This window comes from Cloeon dipterum, chromosome 3 (genome assembly GCF_949628265.1).
Source record: "Cloeon dipterum chromosome 3, ieCloDipt1.1, whole genome shotgun sequence".
Classification (NCBI taxonomy): domain Eukaryota; kingdom Metazoa; phylum Arthropoda; class Insecta; order Ephemeroptera; family Baetidae; genus Cloeon; species Cloeon dipterum.
The window spans coordinates 4,247,844-4,270,975 of NC_088788.1; the positions used below are offsets into that span (position 1 = coordinate 4,247,844).

Genomic DNA, 23,132 nt, shown 5'->3' on the forward strand with positions numbered 1-23,132 from the left:
TCGTTGGTTTTAAAGTACTTCAAGTGAAATAATTTCGCTCTACAAATGGCAAAAAGCATTCTACACTGCCCTGCGAAAGAAGTGTAGATTGAGCTTGCGTGTCTCGGGGGCAGCTTCTTTTCTTTCCTCGGCGTCTCATCAGGGTGGCGGTGCGGACGGAAGTGGCGGCGCTTCCTCTTTCCACGACAATTTCTTGTTCTTTCTTCTTTTGTGGACACGCCTCGTGTAATTACGTTTTTCTCAAGCGGTGAAGGAAAATATGGATCAGGGAGAAAAATTAAATTAATGCACTCGTAGCGTGCAGAGGAGAGGGAGCGAACAATGAAGAAGCCATAATAATAATAATAAAAATACGTCGTGCGCCAGTCTTCCTTTATCATCATCGGGTGAAAGGCGGTGGCAAAGAAAAATAAGACCGGTCTTTTCCATCCGATGAAAGCTTAATTAAATAATATTTCCGCCTCTGGCCGCGCTGCTGCCGGAGCCGCCGCCGCCTTGTTTTTTCGCGTGCTGCTTGTATTCAAATTTATTCAAAATATTGTGGGATGCTTGCCGCTGATAACAGAAGCGAAGAATATGTACGCCAACACGCAGAGCCTTAAATTAAGCGGACAGCGCGCGCGGAATAACACTTCATTCCGCCCGCCTTCTGCTCCAGCGCCTCTTGTTGTTCTTTTATTTTAACTATGTATTTTTATGACTTTCCGCGTCTGCCAGATGAAAAATGCACCCTCCAGAAAACATTCTTTTCACGGGGCTGACCGATAGCGGGCCTTATCGCCCGGTTTATTCCTGTCTGCTGACGAATAGAGCTCGCTCCAATCCAATGCCGGGCGTGTATATTAATGCGTGCGGTCGGCTTCGTGGCCGCAAATTGGACCTGCAACTGATTAAACTGGTCGGTATTTTAATGGATCTTTTTGAGGTCTCGCGACCTATCAGTCAATTTTTTACTCACGCCGGCAAACTGGGTTTTTGCAATGAGTTTCCTATTTTAGGAGAATAGAGAGGAAATCAGACACACTGTAAATAACCTGATGCTTTCAAATTAATTAAAATTAATTTATTACTGCCTGCAAGCCCTCATATTTGTTAAAATCTAGTTTTTAAATATTTTAGCAGATGGTTAAAAATCCCTGGAACTTCTTTTGTGACGTGGTCCAGGTTTTTTTTAAATTTTTAAATGGCGAGTGTTTTAACTGTAATAAAAATATCCATAAATTATTACCATGAATATGATAGATTACCATAAATTTGGCGTTTTGTTCGATTAATCTCAGCCAGAGGAATCCAACACACTTATTATTTTATGAATTTGACAACGAGGACATCAGATATTCAGAGTTTTCTAAAATATCCCGTAAAAAACGTTAAAACAAATGTTTTCAATTAGTTCTAAGGACTTAAAAACCTATAATCATGCAGATTAATGAGAGATATAATTGATTAAATTACAATTCTTAATAATTGGGCTCTCGAAACCCTCTTGTTGAGCGAACAATTGTCAGTTATGAGTGCTAACAGGATCAGCGGGGTCCAGATGTGCGATAAAATTGGCTCGCACTGCGCAGATCCAAGATGGCGTCTGAATGTGGGAAACAATGGATTGCCGTTCGAGTGTCAAGAGTTTGTTTTTACGATCCAAAAGACACAATTAACAAATTATGTCTCAATATTGACAAAAACTTGGTTCTTTTCGCGCATTTTCCCGTGACTGTTTTTTCGCGCCATTCTCCACCGGACGCCATGTCTGCGCGTCACACGAATCTGGTCCATGCTGAACAGGAGCCCAAATAGATAGCTTTCATAAAATCCGTAACCCGACGCCTTTGTTTTTCATATAAAGCAAGAACACCTCGCTCGGCGGCGGTCTCTGGCGAAATGCCCTTTGTTTGTTTTTCTTCGCGTGGATAACAATAGGGCGTGGCACTAATTAGCGACATACTTGCACTCACAAACACACACACACATACGCGCCATTGGAAATGCCACCCAGCTTTTCCTCTATGTGCTGTGCGGGCGAGCCCAAAGGGCGCAAAAAATTGTGTGGCGCGCGCACGCTGCTATCTAATTACACGCTGTGGGGCATTAAAAGCTAACAGTTGACATCACCGCGTGCATAAAAGCGAAGATAATCCATTCCAGCTTGTTCCGTGTGTCGACGAGCGGGCAAACACGCGGCTCTTGCAAACACTGCTGTAAATTTGCTGCAGTGTGCGTTGTTAATCATGCATGTGCCGATCTTTTTTTTCTTTGAGCCCCACGACTCACCTCCGCACTCGTCCAACTGCTGAAAGTTTAATTTCATACGCACTTTGATGTGAGAAAACAACTTTGCTGGTTGAAAATCGCGAGCAGTGCGAGTGAAAGAAATTCTTCTGGGAGCCAAAGGCGCTTGTTTGAACAAATATCGCAATGTTAAAACCGTACCAGGACGTGTGTTTTGATACTTCTCATAGAGCCCTTGGCTTAAATGAACTGGAGCTTTTGATTTAAATAAACATAGGAAAAGAAACACAGAAAAGAAAAAATCTTTTACAATTTCCTCTTATTCTAACTCACTATGAACTAACCCTTTAACTTATTATATTTGCAAAATGCGAATGAAAGAGTTATGTGCATTAAAATACGTTTGGTTCTTGTGCAACTCGATAGAGCACGTCTTGGACGTTTTGCATTGTAAGAATTTCAAGGAAACGGATAGTACATGTCAATTTTCTCACGTTTAGTTCTTAAAAGATTGCTTATTAAAGTAATTATTCTAGTTTGCTGAGAATCCATACCATAATATCAAGCGGAAGAATATAAATGAAATAAATACCAAAAAATGTTACCAGGCGTTTACTCGATTTTTTTTTCTTAAAATGGTTTCGTTTAAGCAAAATAATTTAACATGAATAAATAAACATATTTAATGTTCAATTTTCGACATAAAATCTCAAAAATCTTTGAACTGATTGAGAAAATCGTCCTGGTCCCGGAAAAATTGCGCAGCTTTCAACAACCAAACGCTAATTTCCTTGTTGCAAGAAAAGGGCAACAATCAATTCGACAGTGAAAATTTGGGTGTTTGTTGAACGTTGCACAATTTTGCCGGGACCAGGACGAAATACTTTTCTAATGAGCATCATCTTAAAGGATATTTAACAGCTGCACATTCATGTATAGATCAGCGGGCACCAGAATCGTGCGACGCGCAGATATGGCTTCCGGTGGAGTATGGCGCGAAAAACGGTCACGTGAAAATGCGTGAAATGAAGCAAGTTTTAGTCAATATTGTGACATAATTTGCATTACTTGCACTATTTGTGTTTTTTTGGATCGTAAAAACAAACTCTTGACACTCGTACGGCAATCCAAAGAGAGCTTTTTGTTTCCCTCATTCAGACGCCATCTTGGATCTGCGCAGTGCGAACCAATTTTATCGCACATATGGCCCCCGCTGGTACACTGTATCTAAAATGGGTCAATTTGACAAGGAAAAAACTTGTCAAATTGACGATGACCGCGTTTTAACAAGCTTTAAACTCGTCACGGTTTTAAGCTCTTGACTAGCTAAAAGCTTGTCAGAGCATACTGTCGCTGACTAGCTTAAAACTAGTTAAAACGCGGTCATCGTCAATTTGACATGGTTTAAGCTTGTCAGACCCATGTCGCTGACAAGCTTAAAACTGGTTAAAACGCGGTCATCGTCAATTTGACATGGTTTAAGCTTGTCAGAGCCACGTCGCTGACTAGCTTAAAACTCGTTAAAACGCGGTCATCGTCAATTTGACAAGCTTAAACCGTGTCACTGCTGGCCTGCCGCCGTGCCGCCGCTGCACGCTGGCCGCCGTGGCGTACGCTGGACGCTGGCCTGCAACCCCGTGACCACCGCGTACGCTGGCCTGTCACCCCACGGCCGCTTTACGCAGGCCGCCGCACGCTGGCCGCCGCAGCTAACGCTGGATGCTTCCAATTAATGCGGCGGCTGCCTCGTTAAAAATTTTAAACGTCAATTTGACAAGGAAAAAACTTGTCAAATTGACAAGCGTCATTGGTAGCCTGCCGCTGCTGGCCGCCTTCGCTGCGGCCACGCCACTACAGCTCGCCGCCTTCGCTGCGGTCACGCCACTACCGCTCGCCACCCCCCGGTGTTGGCCGCCTCCTCCGCGGCCGCTCCCGATGTTGGCCACTACCGCTGGCCAGCCGCTCAAACGTTCGCCATCCCCGGTGCTATGGCCGCCTCCGCTGCGGCCGCTCCTGGTGGTGGCCACTACCTCTGACCGGCCGCCCCGATAAGTTATGCCCCCCTCCCCGGTGCTGGCCGCCTCCGGCGTGGCCACCCAATTGACCGCCGCCCCAGGTGTTCGCCGCGCGACATTGAATTATGATATTTATCCCAATTAAATAAAAATGCGTCTTACCTTTTTGGTTTAATCCAGCACCAGAGGCACCACGAACACCAAATTTCGCACAATTTGGATAATTAATGTGCATATTCCTCAAAGCTTCCGACCATGAGCGGGAATATGCACTAAAAATCAAATGTATCGCACTGAATTCTCGGATAAAACTGGACGCACATCGTTAATGACCGTTGGTGTTGCTCTAAGTCTGAGATTTGAAGCTCACGCGAGATTGACGGTTTGCCTGCGTCGTAGCACGGATAAAACCTCTTGCTGCAACACGTTTGAACCGCGTCAAAGCGCTTTGACAAGTTTTAACCATGTCATTTTGAGCAGGAAATTTTGACATGGTTAAAGCCTCTCATTGCGACCCGTTTAAACCGTGTCATCGCGTTTTGACAAGTTTTAACCGTGTCATTTTGAGCAGGAAATTTTGACATGGATAAAGCCTCTCATTGCGACACGTTTGAACCATGTCATCGCGTTTTGACAAGTTTTAACCGTGTCATTTTGAGCAGGAAATTTTGACATGGATAAAGCCTCTCATTGCGACACGTTTGAACCATGTCATCGCGTTTTGACAAGTTTTAACCGTGTCATTTTGAGTAGGATATTTTGACATGGATAAAACCTCTCATTACAACACGTTTTAACCGTGTCATCGCACTTTGACAAGTTTTATCCTTGTCGCGACAAGGTTTAACCTCGTCACTACGTCGCTGACCAGCTTTTTCCTTGTCAGCTTGACTCATTTTAGATACAGTGTATAGGTCTCAACGAGAGGAATGAAAACTAAAATGTGGGGAAGCACTTATGCTGTATCAAAAACTATATAAAATATACCTTTTGTAATTTATTTTATTAAGCAATCAGGTCACCTGAGAGATAAAATTTTAAATATAAATTTAAACTTGCTTTGAGAAATATCGATTAAAATTCTCATTTCTCTCGTCTCACGCTAACAAAAGATGATTTAACGTCAGTTATGTAAACAACGGAAATGAAAAACACCGATACAAACGGCCAATTTTACATTTCTGACGGGTAAGTTGACAAGAAATAATGGCTTTGGGCCCGCCATCAACGGTCGACTAAAAAACGATCAAATTTCCAGAAGCCGTGCTGTTATGGAGCCGCACGAAAGTGGAGCAGCGAGCGGAAAACACGCGGACCGATGATAATGGCTAGCAATCTAAGAAAATCCGCATAAATCTGATGACGTGCATATTTCGTAAGCGCGCGGCGGCGAAAAGCGAAACTTTCGTGTCACGCGACCTGGATATTTTGCCGAAAGCGGAAAAGCGCATCCATCTCCAACCAATAACACGCGTCGTGTTTACCCACGCGACTGGATTTCGCGGCAGGAGAAGCAGCCCCTGGGCTGGCGAATTTGATGGGAAAATGTTCACTGCATTTGCTCTAATCCTTCCTTGATTGGATTGTTGATTATTGGATAAAATCGAAGCGGCTGCCACGTGATTTCAGACAGCTTAACAGCTATTTTTAGGATTATCTCTGAATTAAGTTTATGTGTAAAAAATTAATTGAAATTATGAGACATTTTAAAGTGCATACAAAATAAAATGCTTGTTGCCAATGCATAAACTCGTCCTTTAGGATTGAGTTAAAGCCTAAAATGACCTAAGGAGCGCTGTAATTTTTTGAGAAAATTGGCGGGAAAGTTACCGTGCTTTTCAAATGGTAATGGCTGTCTCCTTACTTGAAATCCGATTTTATTTCAAAACCAAGAGTTTCCCCAAAAAGTGGCATACACCGTTTGACAGATCTCGACGAGAGGAATCGAAATATGCCAAGAAAATATGTTCAAGCACTGTACATTTTGGAGAAAATTGGCAAAATTTGAATTTTTACTGGAGGAAGGTCCTTTTTATTATTGTAAATTGTTGAACAAATTGTTTATGGCATCCAACAATTCAAATTAAATCAAATGAGGAAAATAACCGGCACAACCCTGATAATTCATTGTGAGGTGACAGATAATTATTCAATTTAGCATAAAATCCTTAATACTGATTGAAATCCACAACCCGCTGTAAGTTAGCAAGAGCAGCAAACAAGAAGCCGCGTGTGTACATACATATATCGTATGAATGCGAGTGCCATTCATCACGGGCGCAGCAGCCATTGTTCCGTCCGTGGGCCTAATTGAGACGACTGGGAGCGGGCGTGCGTGTGCGCCTGGCCGAAAATGAACTCTGCCAGCGCGCGATTTATGCCGCCGCTTGTGCATAAATAAACACGCCAATTACAGGCTTAATTCGCCGCTCCGCCGCTTAATAACACCCCCGAGGGGTTGAAGGTTGAACGAACCCTTTGGCTGTCTCGCCAGGCGGCTTGAGAAATTGCCAATGGCGCCTAATTGCTCGTATGTAATTGTGCACCGACGACAATCGCCTTGCGACGGCATTATATATATGCACGTGGATCGATGGCTGTCTAGAGACGTGAGACATGAGACATGATTTACCTTCATGATGTTAGAGTTCACTCTGGAAGATCATCATCATTTATTAAAACAGGTTTTGGACGTTGAGAGCACAAGAAATCTTGGGATCAGCAGGAAGATGTTTAGATTCTAAAATATATTTGAAGTTGTTTGTCAAAGATTTATTGTTTTGGCCAGATATTGACGATTTCAGCGATAATTCATTTAGAAAGCAGTTATCTTAAAAAACCAACTGTTTTAAAACTGGGCAACAATTGTTAATTATTTAAATTGTTGGATGCCTTAAACAATTGACCGATAAACAGTTTGTTCGACAATTTGCAACAATAAAAAAAGGACCTTCCTACAATAAAAATTCAAATTTTGCCAATTTTCTCCAAAATGTACAGTGCTTGATCATATTTTCTTGGCATATTCCGATTCCTCTCGTCGAGATCTGTCCAACGGTGTATGCCACTTATTGGGGAAACTCTTGGTTTTGAAATTAAATCGGATTTCAAGTAAGGAGACAGCCATTACCATTTGAAAAGCACGGAAACTTTCCAGCCAATTTTCTCAAAAAATGACAGCGCTTCTTAGATCAATTTAGGCTTTAACTGAATCCTAAGGGATGAGTTTATGCATTGGCCACAAGCGTTTTCCAGGCTTTTCCAGTATCATTCCTCTTTAACTGTCATTCAAATTTTTCCTCAATTAAGAACTCGATTTGAAAATTTTATCAATAATGATTCAATCACAAGATAAATATTTTTGACAAATACACAACGTTGTTATGTGTTATTTTTTACGTTCTTAGCAGGGGGCAAAAATGCCCCCGCCTGTATCATGATATATGTTCTATTTGTGGATGTCTTTTTTTAAATTTTACAGATTACAAATAAAGCCCAGGCTTGCACAGCCAAATTTAATTTTTTATCGGTTCATTGTTGATGAATTCAAACAATTTTTCGAGAGACATGAAGCTATATAGAATCTAAATAAATAGAGTTCATATTTTTAATTTTATTTGAAAAAAAAACTGCTCCTGCTCTAGAATAAAAGAATGTTAATTCTTTCTTTTGTTTCATATCAACAGGTAGTACAAAAATTAGTAAGCATATCTGTTTAAAATGTAAACATTCTTACAACTTCAGAAGGTTTTCAGTTTAAAAAGTAATAAGGCAATTTTGTCCTACCCAAAATTGATATAAAAATGGAAGTTGCATTATCATATGTACAAATTTGAACTATATTTAAAGTGGAATGATACTGGGCTACAATTGAAAATTATTTAAATTGTTGGATGCCTTAAACAATTGACCGATAAACAATTTGTTCGACAATTTGCAATAATAAAAAAGGACCTTCCTACAATAAAAATTCAAATTTTGCCAATTTTCTCAAAAATTTACAGTGCTTGAACATATTTTCTTGGCATATTCCGATTCCTCTCGTCGAGATCTGTCCAATTGTGTATGCCACTTATTGGGGAAAATCTTTGTTTTGAAAATAAATCGGATTTCAAGTAAGGAGACAGTCATTACCAGAAAAGCACGGTAACTTTCCAGCCAATTTTCTCAAAAAATTACACTGCTTCTTAGGTCAATTTAGGCTTTAACTGAATCCTAAGGGACGAGTTTATGCATTGGCAACAAGCATTTTCCAGGCTTTTCCAGTATCATTCCTCTTTAATCCTAAGAAAGAGATTTTTTCTAAATTTAATTGTAATCTATGTTTCATTGATTGAAGTTGTAATTGATAAATGGGTTTAAATCCCTGCAAATTTTCATTAATTTTGCTTATTTTGACTCCAAAATTTATTACCAAAAAATTAAGCTTTGAAAAATAGGTGAATATAGGACAAACATTTTTTTGTGGTCATCTACAGAGTTTAAAAAGAAAAAAACAGCTAGTCAACTTTGCATGGCATTTATTTTTTTTTTTTTAATTTTATCCATTTATAGAACACTTCATTATTAATATTTTCAATTCGTTGAGTACTCAAACAAACATGCAGCACAAAAATAATACAATCCATTAATTTCACCACCACTGCAATTGCATAAGCAGATTAGCGTTTTATTTTTTTACATTCAGTTCTCTAATTTGCCATTCAAAAAGAGAAAAAGCCATTGAGTGTGCTTTCAAGACTGGATTTGTCACTAATCCGGCTGTTCCAGAATCAAAAGCGCTCATTCGCACTAATCCAATCAAACCGAGAGCGTGCCAGGCAAATTGGAAACGGTATCGCTTTAACGGGCAAGGCAAATTCGACGGCAGTAAAAACAGCTCGGCAGCAGCACAGTTTGCGAGCAAGCCAGCCAGCCAGCCAGCCAACCTCCGTCGCTCAACACGTGCTGTTTGTAATTACTAGCACAAATACTCGCATGCAAATAGCAGCAGGGCCGGTCGGTCGGCCGTCTCGACTGAGGATAAATTGACTGAATGGCTCCTCCAATCCCTAATGGCGCCGTTCGTACTCGTGGAATTCGGCTGCAGTTTTAACCAGAGTGTCGGACGAAAAGCTCTTCTCCGACGAGCGCAAAACAAGAATTGAATAAATCGCCCAAATGGACGCCACTTGTAGAAAAAAAAATTGGATCGGTTACGTGTGCTTACTGGCGCCGAATGGGCGTCGAGCTTAAGTACGGCCATTGCCATGGAAATGGATTGTTACATAGTAGAATTAATTCAATCACCCCCTGAAATGAACGGACTGATTATTTTACCAGAAGTCTCATTTACATATTGTTAAAATCAGTTTATTCTAAATTAATTTCCTAGATACTAGAAAAATAAAACTTGATATGATTTTTTATTTAAAAAGCCTGGAAAATGTTCGTTGCCAATGCATAAACTCGTCCCTTAGGATTCAGTTAAAGCCTAAATTGACCTAAGAAGCAATGTATTTTTTTTAGAAAATTGGCTGGTAATGGAAAGGGCTGTCTCCTTACTTGAAATCCGATTTAATTTCAAAACCAAGAGTTTCCCCAATAAGTGGCATACACAATTGGACAGATCTCGACGAGAGGAATCGAATAAATATGCCAAGAAAATATGTTCAAGCACTGTAAATTTTAGAGAAAATGTGCAATATTTGAATTTTTACTGTAGGAAGGTCCTTTTTTATTATTGCAAATTGTTGAACAAATTGTTTATCGATCAATTGCTTATGGCATCGAACACTTCAAATAATTTTCAATTGTTGCCCTGTATCATTCCATTTTAAATTGTTTCCTTTTATATTTGTTAACATATGTTTGTATTATTATGTACTCCTCTAACAAACTGACATCACCTCCAACAAGAGTCGTCCTTGTCGTATTATAGACGGCAGGAGAAATATTTCGAAGAGAATATTTGCAAAGAAAAATTCCTTTTTAGCAAATTCAAACTGACAGACAATTTGGAACCATCAATTTCAAAATTAATAAATTTTAAATTAGGAATGCTGCATAGTAATGCTTAATTATGAATGTGGACCTAGTTTGTAAATGGCAAGATAATATGAAATAAAAATATTGCCTGTAAATATATCGATTTAATCTTTCAAGCAACCACCAGTCGTGCCGCTTGGTGCCATGCAAAAGCCACTTCATGTTTCATAATGGCGTTAATTCCTCATTGTCAGTCTTACTTCGTATATAACTTTTTTTTAAACCTGATAACGAAATCAGTCGGACAATGCTGGTCTCCGAGGCAATTCTGTCTGAACGATCTTGCTGTTAATTAAGGACGGCACATCATGCAGTTTGCTCTAGACAAGACGCAATTACGCCTCTTAGCCTGCGCCAAGGGCGTCGGGGAGAGGTCATTTGATTTACATTTAAATTAAAAACGCGCAGGCAGAGCGCGCAGAAGGAAAAATTCAGCCGTCCGAAACACAGGCGCAATTTCCACTCGAGCATCGGCGGCACTCCCCTTGATTAACTCTGCGTGTACTGCAAACTGACTGCTGGCAGAATTAATTCTGCAGCACGCTCTGCATCGGAATGGCGCGCGCTGCCCGCCACTCCATTAGAGCGTCAAACTGTTGATTTAGCCCGCACTTTTCGCACTTTTTTGTTCACCCCGCGCTCTTCGGGCGGCACGAGTGTCAATTTTGCAAATCCTGCGCGAGCGGGAAACTGCGTCGTGCGTCGCGCCATTGTGTTTTCAGCAGGCCGGGGAAAAGTTTCAATGCGGGAGGGATGCTCCCGCCATTTACCAACGCACATAATATTCTTGTAGCAAAAAACTTGTGAATTGCCAACAGGGAAAAAAGAATGAAAAAAGGTGGAAAGTCTTTGCTGCTTTTCAAGCGACAATCTCCCTGCAGACAAAAAATGAATGCGGCAGATTGCTTCTGGGTTGACAATTTGTTCAACGTTTAGAAAGCTCTATGTTGCATTTTTAGTTTTTGAATTATTTATGGTAAATATTTTGCTGGAACCAAATGCCGCGCAAATTGAAAGACCTGAGAGACAAAATTGAAGTGAATGTACTTAAGATTATTTTTCTGCGCACTTTATTTTTATAAAGACATAAATTATTATTCACGTGTTTTTATGTTAAATCGCTGCGAATGAAGCAACTGAGCGAGCACCAGCCGACTGCATTGCTGGTTTTTTTCTCAATAAATAAAAAATTAAATTATCTCTGGTCTACGAGTGAAAAGGATTTTAATTGGCTTAAATTGCATGAAGATCGAATTGGTTATCTGGTCTGAAAAATAGGCAAAAATTTAATTTTGAAGTTGGGAACACAGCCCGCGTACTAAAATAAATAAATTCCAATATCTTTCTAGTTCCATTATAGAATACAGGGCAACAATTGGAAATTATTTGAATTGGTGGATGCCATAAACAATTTGTTCAACAATTTGCAATAGTAAAAAGGACCTTCCCACATTAAAAATTCAAATTTTGCCAATTTTCTCCAAAATTTAGAGTGCTTGAACATATTTTCTTGGCATCTTCCGATCCCTCTCGTCGAGATCTGTCCAACGGTGTATTCCACTTATTGGGGAAACTCTTGGTTTTGAAATTAACTCGGATTTCAAGTAAGGAGACAGCCCTTTCTATTTTCAGCCAATTTTCTAAAATAATTACAGTGCTTCTTAAGTCAATTTAGGCTTTAACTGAATCCTAATTGATGAGTTTTTGCATTTACAACAAGTATTTTCCAGGCTTTTACAGTATCATTCTTCTCTAAGCAAAAGCTCAGTGCCAAAAGAAAGGCTAACAATTCACAACTCACTACCACACTGATTTATGCGCAGAAATTTAAATTAATTTTATCAACCAACTGAATGTGTCGCTGAACTGTTCTTTTCCTCAGTAATGACATTATCCATTCGACGGAAATCGATGTAACAGCGCCTTATTTCAATTTAAGTGTACATAGAAAGGGATTTATCCCATTCGTGCATTAACTGGTCGCTTTGGCAGCTTGTTCGCGGAAAATCAATGCGTTGACCTGAATCAGAAGATACGATAAGATATGTAGATAAACGTGAACGAAAGGGTTCAATTTGTCTGCGGTTTTTCCCAGCGGCGGCACTTTGGCGAGAAGCATGAGTGTTTTCCACTTGCCGGGCCGTCTTTGCATCGAATTGCCAGGCGTTTTATGCGATATTTGAATATTTCAACGCCACGGATGAGAGACGGCGGAGAAGAGGCTTGCCGTGGAATTACTCAGAAATTCAGATCGTAAAAGCCGAGCGAGCCAGGCAAGGCAGAGTAAATAAAAGAGCGCGAGAGAGAGAGAGAGAGAGAGAGAGAGAGAGCTCGGCGTTGAATTGAACGGAATAAAAATAAATTTTTGCCTTCCGTGATGGCACGAGCCCGCCGATGTCCTGGCTTTTATGCTTTCACTTGCATACGCGATGTGAGGAATCTTCCGGGAGCGGTGATAAAAGCATGGACGCTGCTGGAATAATCTTATGCATGATGGAAATCGCGTCCGACTGCCGGTGCTGCTCCAGCGAGTACATATGGCAGTTTACTCTTACTTAAAAAGGTATAGGGCCCCCCTTCTTTCACTATAGACTTTTAATTATTTAATTTTTTAATTAGATAAATGCATTGGACGTATTTTGGAAGTGAAATGTCTTATATAAATTGACTTGTAAATTACAAATTAGCAGCGGGGTCCAGATTCGTGCGACGATGGTGGAGAATGGCGGGAAAAAACGGTCACGTGAAAATGCGCGAAAAGAATCAAGTTTTCGTCAATATTGTGACATAATTTGCATTACTCTTAACTAATTGTGTCTTTTGGATCGTAAAAACAAACTCTTGACACTCGAACGGCAATCCAAAGAGAGCTTTTTTCTCCCACATTCAGACGCCATCTTGGATCTGCGCAGTACGAACCAATTTTATCGCAAAACTGGCCCCCGCTGCAAATTAGTATATTTTATGATGTATTTAATTGTATATTTTTAAATACTAATTAATTGACTTAAAATAAATTGGCCAGTGCCTTCTTAACTGTCAATAAAAGGGCGCTGAAATTACAGAATCAATTTTTTATTAGCTGTCCCAATTAATAAATGTGGGAGTTGACTCTCCTATATTTTAGCTTTGGCTTGTTAAATTAATTTTGAAACTTAAATAATACGTGGTCAATGTTTGTATTGTAATAAAAAAAAGTTCTGCATTCCGATTTGCAATCCCAGCCGGATTGTTTTTCTACTCTCATGCGTAATTTCTGATCATGCACCAGTTGAAGACTGACAGAGAAAGATAAACGATGCAATCAAACAAATTGATAATATTATTTATGACGTTCCCCGGGGAAAGGCTTGGAAATGCTCGAGACAGCAATCATCAAATCTCAAGCGGCGCACACGATTGAATCGCTTTGATGAGCGAGTATGCAACCTGCTCCGCACACATGATCGGCAAATTGCACAGCGGCCGGCGGGCAGGGGCAGCCAGTTGGTCGATGTCGTGCTGTTTGCCGACCATAAATTCTGTGATTAAAACAATAATTGATACATGGCGTGCCCACGTCAATCCGTTATATTGTGATTTGTGGGTGGTGGGTGCGTGGAGCACGGAGGCCGTGCACCGCCAACGCGTGTCTCCTCTGATTGATCTGGATCAGTTTTACATCAGCGCTGATTGGGAGCAGATCATTCCAACGGACGCACAAAGGACCAAATTTAAATCACACAGAGAGGAAATTTATCGAATTCCTATTTTTATGTTGAGCTTTCCGCTTTTGTCCAAAATAAAATAGCAAAACAGTGCGTTTGACGGATTTTCAGTATGTTATTAATAATTTTTCAGTCATTCCCAGAATACATTTTTAAATTCATTGTAAATCAAATCAAAGAATCTTTCGCTTTAAAATATTTTTTCAAACTTATCTTTTGCTTTTAATGACTTTCTATTTTATATCTAAAGAGTAATAATATTACTTTTGTAGGTAAAATTTAAATTTGCTGTTTTTATTCGAAATCAGAAAATATTTAGATTGAAGCGTTTAAATATTGAACGCTAGAGAAAAATAAATGCATTTGGTAGATCCAGCATTGATGCTTCCTCATTTTTAATAACAAAAAATACGATTTAATCGGATTCAGCTCTGCAAGAAATTTTACAAAGTCTCATTATATTCAGTTCTACCACCTGTTCTTCCCTAGAGATACATAATAAATAACGCATATATTTTTTCTAGAATTAGAATTAGATATGCTTGTTTAATTGGGAAATTTCAATCCTACAAACATAAATCTCACATTAACAATTTTTTACAAGACATTCCTTTCCATTCAACCCGTCGTATCCACTTAAAAATTCATTGGAGCAAAATCGGGTCACATAAATAAGGAAAATGTCGATGCAGATCAGTTTACGCCTTTTGAATATTCAAGTGAGCATTGAGAACGAGATGCTTGCTTGTTTACAAACGGAAGATGAAGAACGAAATTTGTAAAAATCCTTGCAGCACCTGCTCCCGTGAGAGAGGAGTGGAACTAATTGGCGACGGGGGCGTGTTTGTGTATTCCAGACATGCTGCAAGGGTTGTTGCGGCCTAATGTGCGTGTGCAGCCGAGAGCCGGCGAGCGGGCGAGCAGCCGAGAGGCGAAAGCAACTCACGCACGCTTCTTTGTATATACATGCATACATTTGGGGGTGCGCTGCGCGGCGGTGCAAGTGCGCCGCTCGTTGGCGCTCGCGGCTTTCTCTCTCTCTCTCTCCCTCTCGCAGTCGCAGTCGGCTGGTGGGTGCCGCTCGAGACGCCAGTGTCCTGTGAGCGGGTGAGCTGCCAGCATCCCCTGCGCTGCTCCCCTCGCTGTTGTCACTGCTCGACGTGCGCTTGGATTTTTCAACTGTGTTTTGTGATCCGTTTTGGAACTCAGGTAGGGAACAGTGTGTCGGTTCGTTTATTCGTTTGATGATAATTTTTTTTCGAAACGATTGAGGTTATTTAAGTATTTTTAAGGGTGTTTGACAGTTTTAGATGTTTTTAAATCAAAATTGATGCAGGGATATAAATTTCTATTCATTGGTTCAAAAGTTTCACTCGAGATAGAGACGTTTCTTGTGATGAAATAAACGGACATGAAGTGAGATTTTATTTTTTTCAACATGTTTCCACTCTAAGTGGTGCCCTAGTCATGAAGGGCTCTCTGGTATAAGCAGAATTTTCACCTTAGAGCCTTCGTATTTGATTTGCATTGCTAACAATTGCTCCAGTGAGCGGTATTTTAAATTGTAACTTTTTTATTTTATTTGCAATTTTAAAATGAGAACATATATCTTTAAAATTTTCAAGGAAAATTTCGCTTTCATTGTTTTTAAATAAAATCGATCAATAGCGAGACAGTTTTATCCGTTTGCTGACCCTTCCCTCAAAAATTAACTTTGCCTCCTGGATAAATTTCGGCTTAAACCCACTCATGAAGGATATTTTTTCATGCAAAGATAATTATGTTAATTCGTAAAGTCAATCTTCTTTGTTAATTCCTCTTCCTCAAATCAATTTAATTTTAATATCACTGAAACTGCTAACCCTCCGTTGGCTCGTTTAAATAATATCATACGAGGGACAATTCCTCTGACTGAGTTCTGTCGACGGATGCCTGTTCCTCGAATTTGAGCGTAAAACAGCTTTCCTAAAGTCAGAGTGAGTTGGCATCTTTTAATTTATCAACGCTATCAAATAAAGTCGTTCAATATTTTTTACTTAAGACAGTTTTTAAATTTTGTAGTTTGAAACAATGTGGCCTTTAAAGACGTGTGTTTCAATACTGCAATTTAAAAAATATTCCTCTCACCGCGAAACATCCAACGGTTTTTGAGTTACTGGGGGAATTTACCCACCGGTAAAAAAATAATGGGGAGAAAATGCCCAACACAAACTTTCGATCTGATTTTCTCGGAAACTTAACAGCACCCGGAAAATTTCAGCGAATATTTCAAGTAGAAACAATTTTCCAGAATTTTGCACCTCTCACAATACTTTTCCTGAAATCACTTGATTGGATAGAATTGACTCAATTTCATCAGCAGAGATTTGCTAGCTGCTGCACGTAATTTGGCTTTGATCGGTCCTTTCGCCAATTTGCCAACCTTCGCGTTCCTTTGAAGTCCGCGGCAGTGTGCATATTTGATGAATTTCGAAGCCAGATCTAGTTGAATATTTCATCTCGACTAATCGTCTATCCACTTTATTGAGAGCGCGGGCCGATTCGAACATCGCAGACGAGAGTTGCGGGATTATTTGTCGGTTAATGGGGCGCGCTCGCTCGCTGGCACACAAGGAGCAGCAACGAACGAATTAGTTGCTCGCGGCGGCTCACTCTGCCTGCTGTCTTGTATATTAACGAGCCATTCAAGGTGCGGCGTGATGAATGCCTTTAAGATGGTGTGGGCGACTCTCCACCCTTTGCAGCCGAAAGTCTGATGCAGCCATTCAGCCGGCAAACAATCAAAAGTTTCTTTCACAAGATCTGCAGCGCCAATTGGTTTGCTCTGCTCCTTGACTGGAGTAACCCTAAAATGTCAGACTCGTGAAAAATCAGGTTATTTATACGGAAAGTTCGTGTTCAATCGAATGGCATGGGCAAAACTGGTTTTTAATGGGTGTAATGGAAGCTGAAATCTTCCTTTATTCCTGTCCAAATTTGGATTTTGAATTTATTTATTTTCTTTTATTTAAAGTGGAATGATACAGGGCAACAATTCATAATTATTTGAATTGTTGGAAGCAATAAACAATTTGTTCTACAATTTGAAATAATAAAAAAGAACCTTCCTACATTAAAAATTCAAATTTTGCCGATTTTCTCCAAAATGTACAGTGCTTGAACATATTTTCTTGGCATATTCCGATTCCTCTCGTCGAGATCTGTCCAACGGTGCATGTCACTTATTGGGGAAACTCTTAGTTTTGAAATTAAATCGGATTTCAAGTAAGGAGACAGCCATTACCATTTGAAAAGCACGCTAACTTTCCAGCCAATTTTCTAAAAAAAATTACAGCGCTTCTTAGGTCAATTTAGGCTTTAACTGAATCCTAAGGGATGAGTTTATGCGTTTTTCCAGGCTTTTGCAGTATCATTCCTCTTTAAAATCTCATGTTTTTAATAAAGAAGTCTTCATTATTTTGTCATGTTTAAATTCAGTTTCTGCGAGGGGAAAAACCTTTTCAAAATCCCGCTGAATTAAACAGAGGGTGAATTGAATTTATTCTCGTCCGGTTTTGTTTGTTTTTTTGTATTCCGTCCGAGCGGCGCTGGAAACAACCCCTGCTTGTTTGCCGGTTGGAACTCATCGTCCGGCGGGCCGTTCATTTTCATTTGCAGGACACTAAGAGGAAGCGATTTTACCTCCCGCCGCCTGTCACAAAGGGCACAACAAGCAGCAGCCTAAATGCGCTCATTAATCAAGAGTCTCGCGCGCTTGGTCAAAAGTGAGCCACACACACATACAGCCCAGCACGGCACGTGAATTATTCACTCACTCACTCAGTTGCTGCTCGTAATTGGTCTATTGCCGAGATAATACGCGCACCTGCCACCCCGATTACGACTAAGCGCCAACGAAAGACTCTTTTCATTGCTTTGAAAAGCAGTGTTTTTTATAATGATGATAGCAGTGTGAATGTGTGTGAAAATCAGATCACGGCGAGTAATTAGAGTGCAGTTATTATACTCGGTGTTTTACCTCTGCTCTCTAGGTTTTCAAATGTGATATTCATAACATGAATTGATATCAGAATCTCGTCTAAAACTTTTGGCTGTGCATTCGTGCTTGATGAATTTAATTGGAGTGACTATTAAAATGTGACGCTTTTCTATGACTTACATCATTAGTAGATCTTTCAGATAGAGTTGTGTAATATTGCGTAACCAGAGAAATAGACTCCTATTCAGAGATGACACACTTTTTGTCTCGTAGCCGTAATATGCTTGGATGGGTTGAGTTTCAGCCGTGTGATTAGTAACCACTGGAATCCTGGAAATGCAGAGTAATCTGTGTTAATTGACAGCTAATAGGCTCCCACCAGATTGAACTGGAAAGTCCTGGATCTCACATTCCAGGGGTGAGTGTTGTGCGATTAAATTCTAGACTCTAATTGATTTCCATGGAAACGGGATTCAAGAAACTTTGATTTTAATTTGTCTAAGCTTGAGATGAATAAAATGAAGGTTTCAAGCGCGCACGGACCTCATTGGAGAATATAGGACCAGTTCGCGTTACTGCCCTTTATTGAAACGATGGACATTCATCTCGTGAATTACTGGAAAGGTTCAAAGCAGCAAGAGCGAGTCGGACTCCCAAATCCGAATGGACTCGTCATCGCAATGCAAGAGAATCAAATGTATATAGGTGGTGCAAATCAGCCCACACTCGACCCTAAACATCGCTCGAATTCTCACAGCAATTTGCACGCATAGCGCATCCGCTCAAACGTGCAAGCCAATAAATTTAATTTTATTCTAAAAGAATTTTGTCTTTTGAAATAGAAAATTGACTCTCCCATTATGTGAATACACGTGCTGACACTTGCCGTTATAAATTCTTAGAAAAAAAACAGTCGGCTACTAAAATTACATGACCAGCACTTTAATCGGACGAATCACCCACCGACCCAGAACGAGCTACAGAAAAGGGCCAATGATGCCTCACTTTCAAAATGTTTCGGCAATAAATGAAAAAAAAATATCGTATTTTCAATATCGTTTCACAGGGGTTAAAAATAAAAAGCACAGCAACCTTTTGATGATGAATATCGAAAAACGATATAATATTTTTACTGCGACTGATTAAAAGAGGCGGTCGATCCTGGATCAGCGCTGAATTTTTAAGTGAATTGTCGTAAAATTTAATTTTTAGCACTGAAAAACCTTTAAATATTCCATTTGCACACGTTGGCACACTTAGGTGTCTTTGATTCACTTTTACCCGTGAAAATATGAAATATTTGTAATAAATGCAAGGAGAAACACGTTCATAATTTTATTGGAAGCCCTAATGGAGTAATTGGAACTGTGTTTCGTTGAAGAGCAACCTTACAAACATATACAGAGCGTGCAAAAGCGTTTGTTTCGTCAGCAGGAGTCTTTATACTTTAAACACACGCGGCAGAAAGCAGAGATTGGCCCCAACAGAAAACAAACAAACAAACAGTCCACCTGCATGGCTGTCACAGGGAAAGAGACAAGAGCAGAGAGGGAGAGTGAAATATGAGAATAATAATAATCTGTTTATCTGTTTTAGAGCTGTTGTTGTAGACCCCATTAGGAGGTACACATGCACACCCAGCACTGGGCTTTTAATTGCATCACGTGCGCCTGCATGTCCGTCTGTCGGTTCGGTCGAAACACACACACAAACATACAGCACACACGACCGAAACGCTCTGCTATTATTATTATGGTGTATATGTGCTTGCGCGCGTGTGTGCCGACCAGGAATTATCCTACGTGTTCAGGAAATGGCGTGACACCGCGTTTAGATGGATTTCACAGATGGCTGACGAGCGGCGCGGCGCGCGCGTGCGGTGCGGCCGTAGGTGCTGCCTGTCGGCCTGCTTTTGAGCCGCGTGACGTGATTTAATTAAATTTGGACACGTCTTCAAAGCACGGAAGCGAGAGCCCTTGTCAGAATTCACTTAGCGCCGGCGATTTCTGTCAAAGCTGTTGTTTCTGCTCACTCCTCGGCAATGGTGGGTGTTGCGAAATCCGCCGCCGCGCCGCAGAGGTCACTCGTCGGGCCGGCCCCAACGGAGATTCTCGATAAGGCCTCTCTGCCCTCTCACTGCTAATGTTACGTGTGTTGTTGTAGTTACGCCAACAGCCAAGGTGCCAACGGTGGTGGCTCGGGGAAAATGATTTTGTCCCTGCTCGGAGCGGTTGGGAAATAATCAAAGCTTAAAAATGCTTGTTATGTGGTATATTTTTTAGATTTTTTAATGCCTCTCCTGATTGAATTTTTTTAATTTCCTGGGGACAAGTTTATTTAAACAGATCAGATTATAACAGTTTGTGGTATTCGCTCAAACTATGGCCATTGACATTTAACTGGGCGTCAAAGTAGATGCTGGGCGCGATGGAATGCCTAAGATTTTCAAGGGTTAAATAAAACCGATTTAAATTCTGATTAGAGACAACAGTAACCAGAGTAGAAACTAAATTTGAAACTAGCTCCTTTGGAGTACGCAACTCATTTTACCCTTTGTGACCTTTGTAACATGATGCTTCTCTTTATGAACTCTCAATTACCAGCTGAAAACAGAGTGCTCGGCATGTTTACAGTTTGTACACTTTAGTACTTAATATAATTAAGTTTATGTCAAACAATCGTAGCGCAAAGATGCACACATCTTGTTTCCTCCTTCAGGATGGAGTATATATATGCCAACACATCTGACAAAGTGGAGCATTCTAAAAAGCGGTTCAGAGTGCCTTATTTCTTGATGAGGGTGGGCGGACATCCACGCTCACTCGGGTTGCCATGGTGCAGAGTCTGAAAATAAATATAATTTTAATTCAGTAAATCTTTCCTCATCAAAATTAAATTAGAATTTCATTGTGAATCAAAGAAAAAATAATATTTGGTCAGAACTATGAATAATTAATAATTTAAACGTGCCAACCAAAGTTCAATTATTACAGAGCCATAAACAAATATATTTTGAATAAGTTTATATCGGATTTTAGGCGTGAATCCGGTCACCCTAGAGCTGGAATTGAAATATCTGGGGCAGCGTACGTTTGGTACGTATAATAAAGTAATTCGTCCTGGATTTGGCGAATGTTTGCCGAAGGAATGAACAAGCAAAGCCTGCTTCCTTCCATTCTCTCGACTGTTCGTTCTCGTCTCGTACCCGTGAACAAAAGGGGTGGAAAGGTTGCTCGCGTAAAATACACACACGTGCGAGCGCGTGGCGTGGCTGAGCTGCCGGATCATCTTTACGACGCGGAAACATGAAACTGAGTCGGGAGTCACGCAGCCCACCACCTGCCGATGCCAGTCTCATTAGGGTTTTACGCCTTTGTGCCCTGATAAAGCCGGCCAGCGGAATTAAAAGCGCCGCATTCCGCTGTCTTATCCGGTGGCAGCAACTATTTAATTATGCCCAGTCAGGAAAGTGGGGGCGGCCCCAGCGCGCAGTGAATTAAATACTATAGTTTCCAAGTGCGTCGTCGTCTGCGAAATTTATCTCTTCATTTTAAACTTTTCACTCCTGCAGGCGGATAGAGAGAGAGGGAGCCTCACTTTCGAAATGAGGACGACGCAGTCTTTTCTGCAGAGCTTTTAGTCAAACATGCACTTGGGAGGCTAATGGTATACCGTCACAATTTATATAAAATGAATCTCGAGAAGACTTATACAAGATTTCTAGAATTAATAGCAATTGAGAGGTATATTTAATTTGTTAAGAGCAGTACTCAACCAAGAAGGATTGATCGAAATTGAATATTCTGAAAGCTACGAACACTCCCTCCAGAATTTTTTATCCTTGAAGACTTCAGTCCAAAATTTAAGTGTGTTGCCCTGAATTTTGAAAGAAAGGGTGTCGTATAATTTTTAAAGTGGAATGATACAGGGCAACAATTGAAAATTATGTTGAATATAATTAAAACCAGGCTTCATCCTCGTTGTCAATTAAAGAGAAATTCGTCTTCTTTATTTGGTCTTTGGAGCTTGCCTCAAGTGCCTCATGAATAGGACGTACTTGATGACGTCGAAACTGGTCGAGAAATAAAGAAGACGAATTTCTCTTTAATTGACAACGAGGATGAAGCCTGGTTTTAATTATATTCAACATGATAACAACCTCGAGTGGTCGCACTTTTCAAAAAATTGAAAATTATTTGAATTGTTGGATGCCATAAACAATTGATCGATTAACAATTTGTTCAACAATTTGAAATAGGATCTTCCTATGGTAAAAAATCAAATTTTCTCCAAAATTTACATTGCTCGAACATATTTTCTTGGCATATATCGATTCCTCTCGTCGAGATCTGTCCAACGGTCTATGCCACTTATTGGGGAAACTCTTGGTTTTGAAATTAAATCGGATTTCAAGTAAGGAGACAGCCATTACTATTTGAAAAGCACGCTAACTTTCCAGCCAATTTGCTAAAAAAAATACAGTGCTTCTTAGGTCAATTTAGGCTTCAACTGAATTCTAAGGGGTGAGTTTATGCATTGGCAACAAGCATTTTCAGGCTTCTGCAGCATCATTCCTCTTTTTAAATGACAACCACTATCTCTTTTAACTGAAAATTCATTTTACACTATTGAGAATAGTTAATATCATTTTTTCCTTAACCAACTAATTTTCTCCGTTGCTAAGCAACGGCATTTTTGCTCCTAAATTAATTTTCATCCAGTTCATTCCTGCGTATCACCATTTTCCAGCTGTTTCATTATATGCTTCTCTCTTTAGGGATATTGCGAAAGTTTCCTTCCTGACTATATTGATACAATGATAACCTTTGTGCACGCAAATGCAGGAATATTGTCTCGGCGGCACAGTAAAAGCATGTTGGCTCAAGTTGAGCTGTGAGCTGCACTGGAAGGGCTTTAGTTCACAATCAGAGCACAAGTGAGCCAGCCCCGTAAACTGATTCCGCTGTGGCGCGTCGGGTTCTTTCGCATTCATTGCGTTGCTAAACAGGCCAAGTTTTGATTATATCGACGCCGCAGGGGGCTTCACCCCTTCCCTTGTTGTGCCCATTTGCTACGTTGGCTCGCTACTGGCCTTGATTAATACGGATGCAAAGGGACACTCTCGTCGGCTCTACTGCGACGCGGGAAAATCAGCTCTCTCTGAATGCGCAAACA

The 23,132-nt window shown here is 40.3% G+C and overlaps 1 protein-coding gene across 9 annotated transcripts in view; it reads left to right on the top strand.

The window, feature by feature from the left end:
* LOC135941341 (protein O-linked-mannose beta-1,2-N-acetylglucosaminyltransferase 1-like) overlaps nucleotides 1–23,132 on the top strand; it is a 216,458-nt gene that overhangs the window by 149,809 nt on the left and 43,517 nt on the right. Inside the window, exon 1 of one of the 9 annotated variants that reach the window (XM_065486752.1) lies at nucleotides 15,050–15,187. The exons of the other annotated variants lie outside the window; for them this stretch is intronic. The gene's annotated coding sequence lies outside the window, so the exon portion shown is untranslated. Of the gene's footprint in view, nucleotides 1–15,049; nucleotides 15,188–23,132 lie in introns of those variants that run through there. 9 annotated transcript variants of the gene reach the window in all.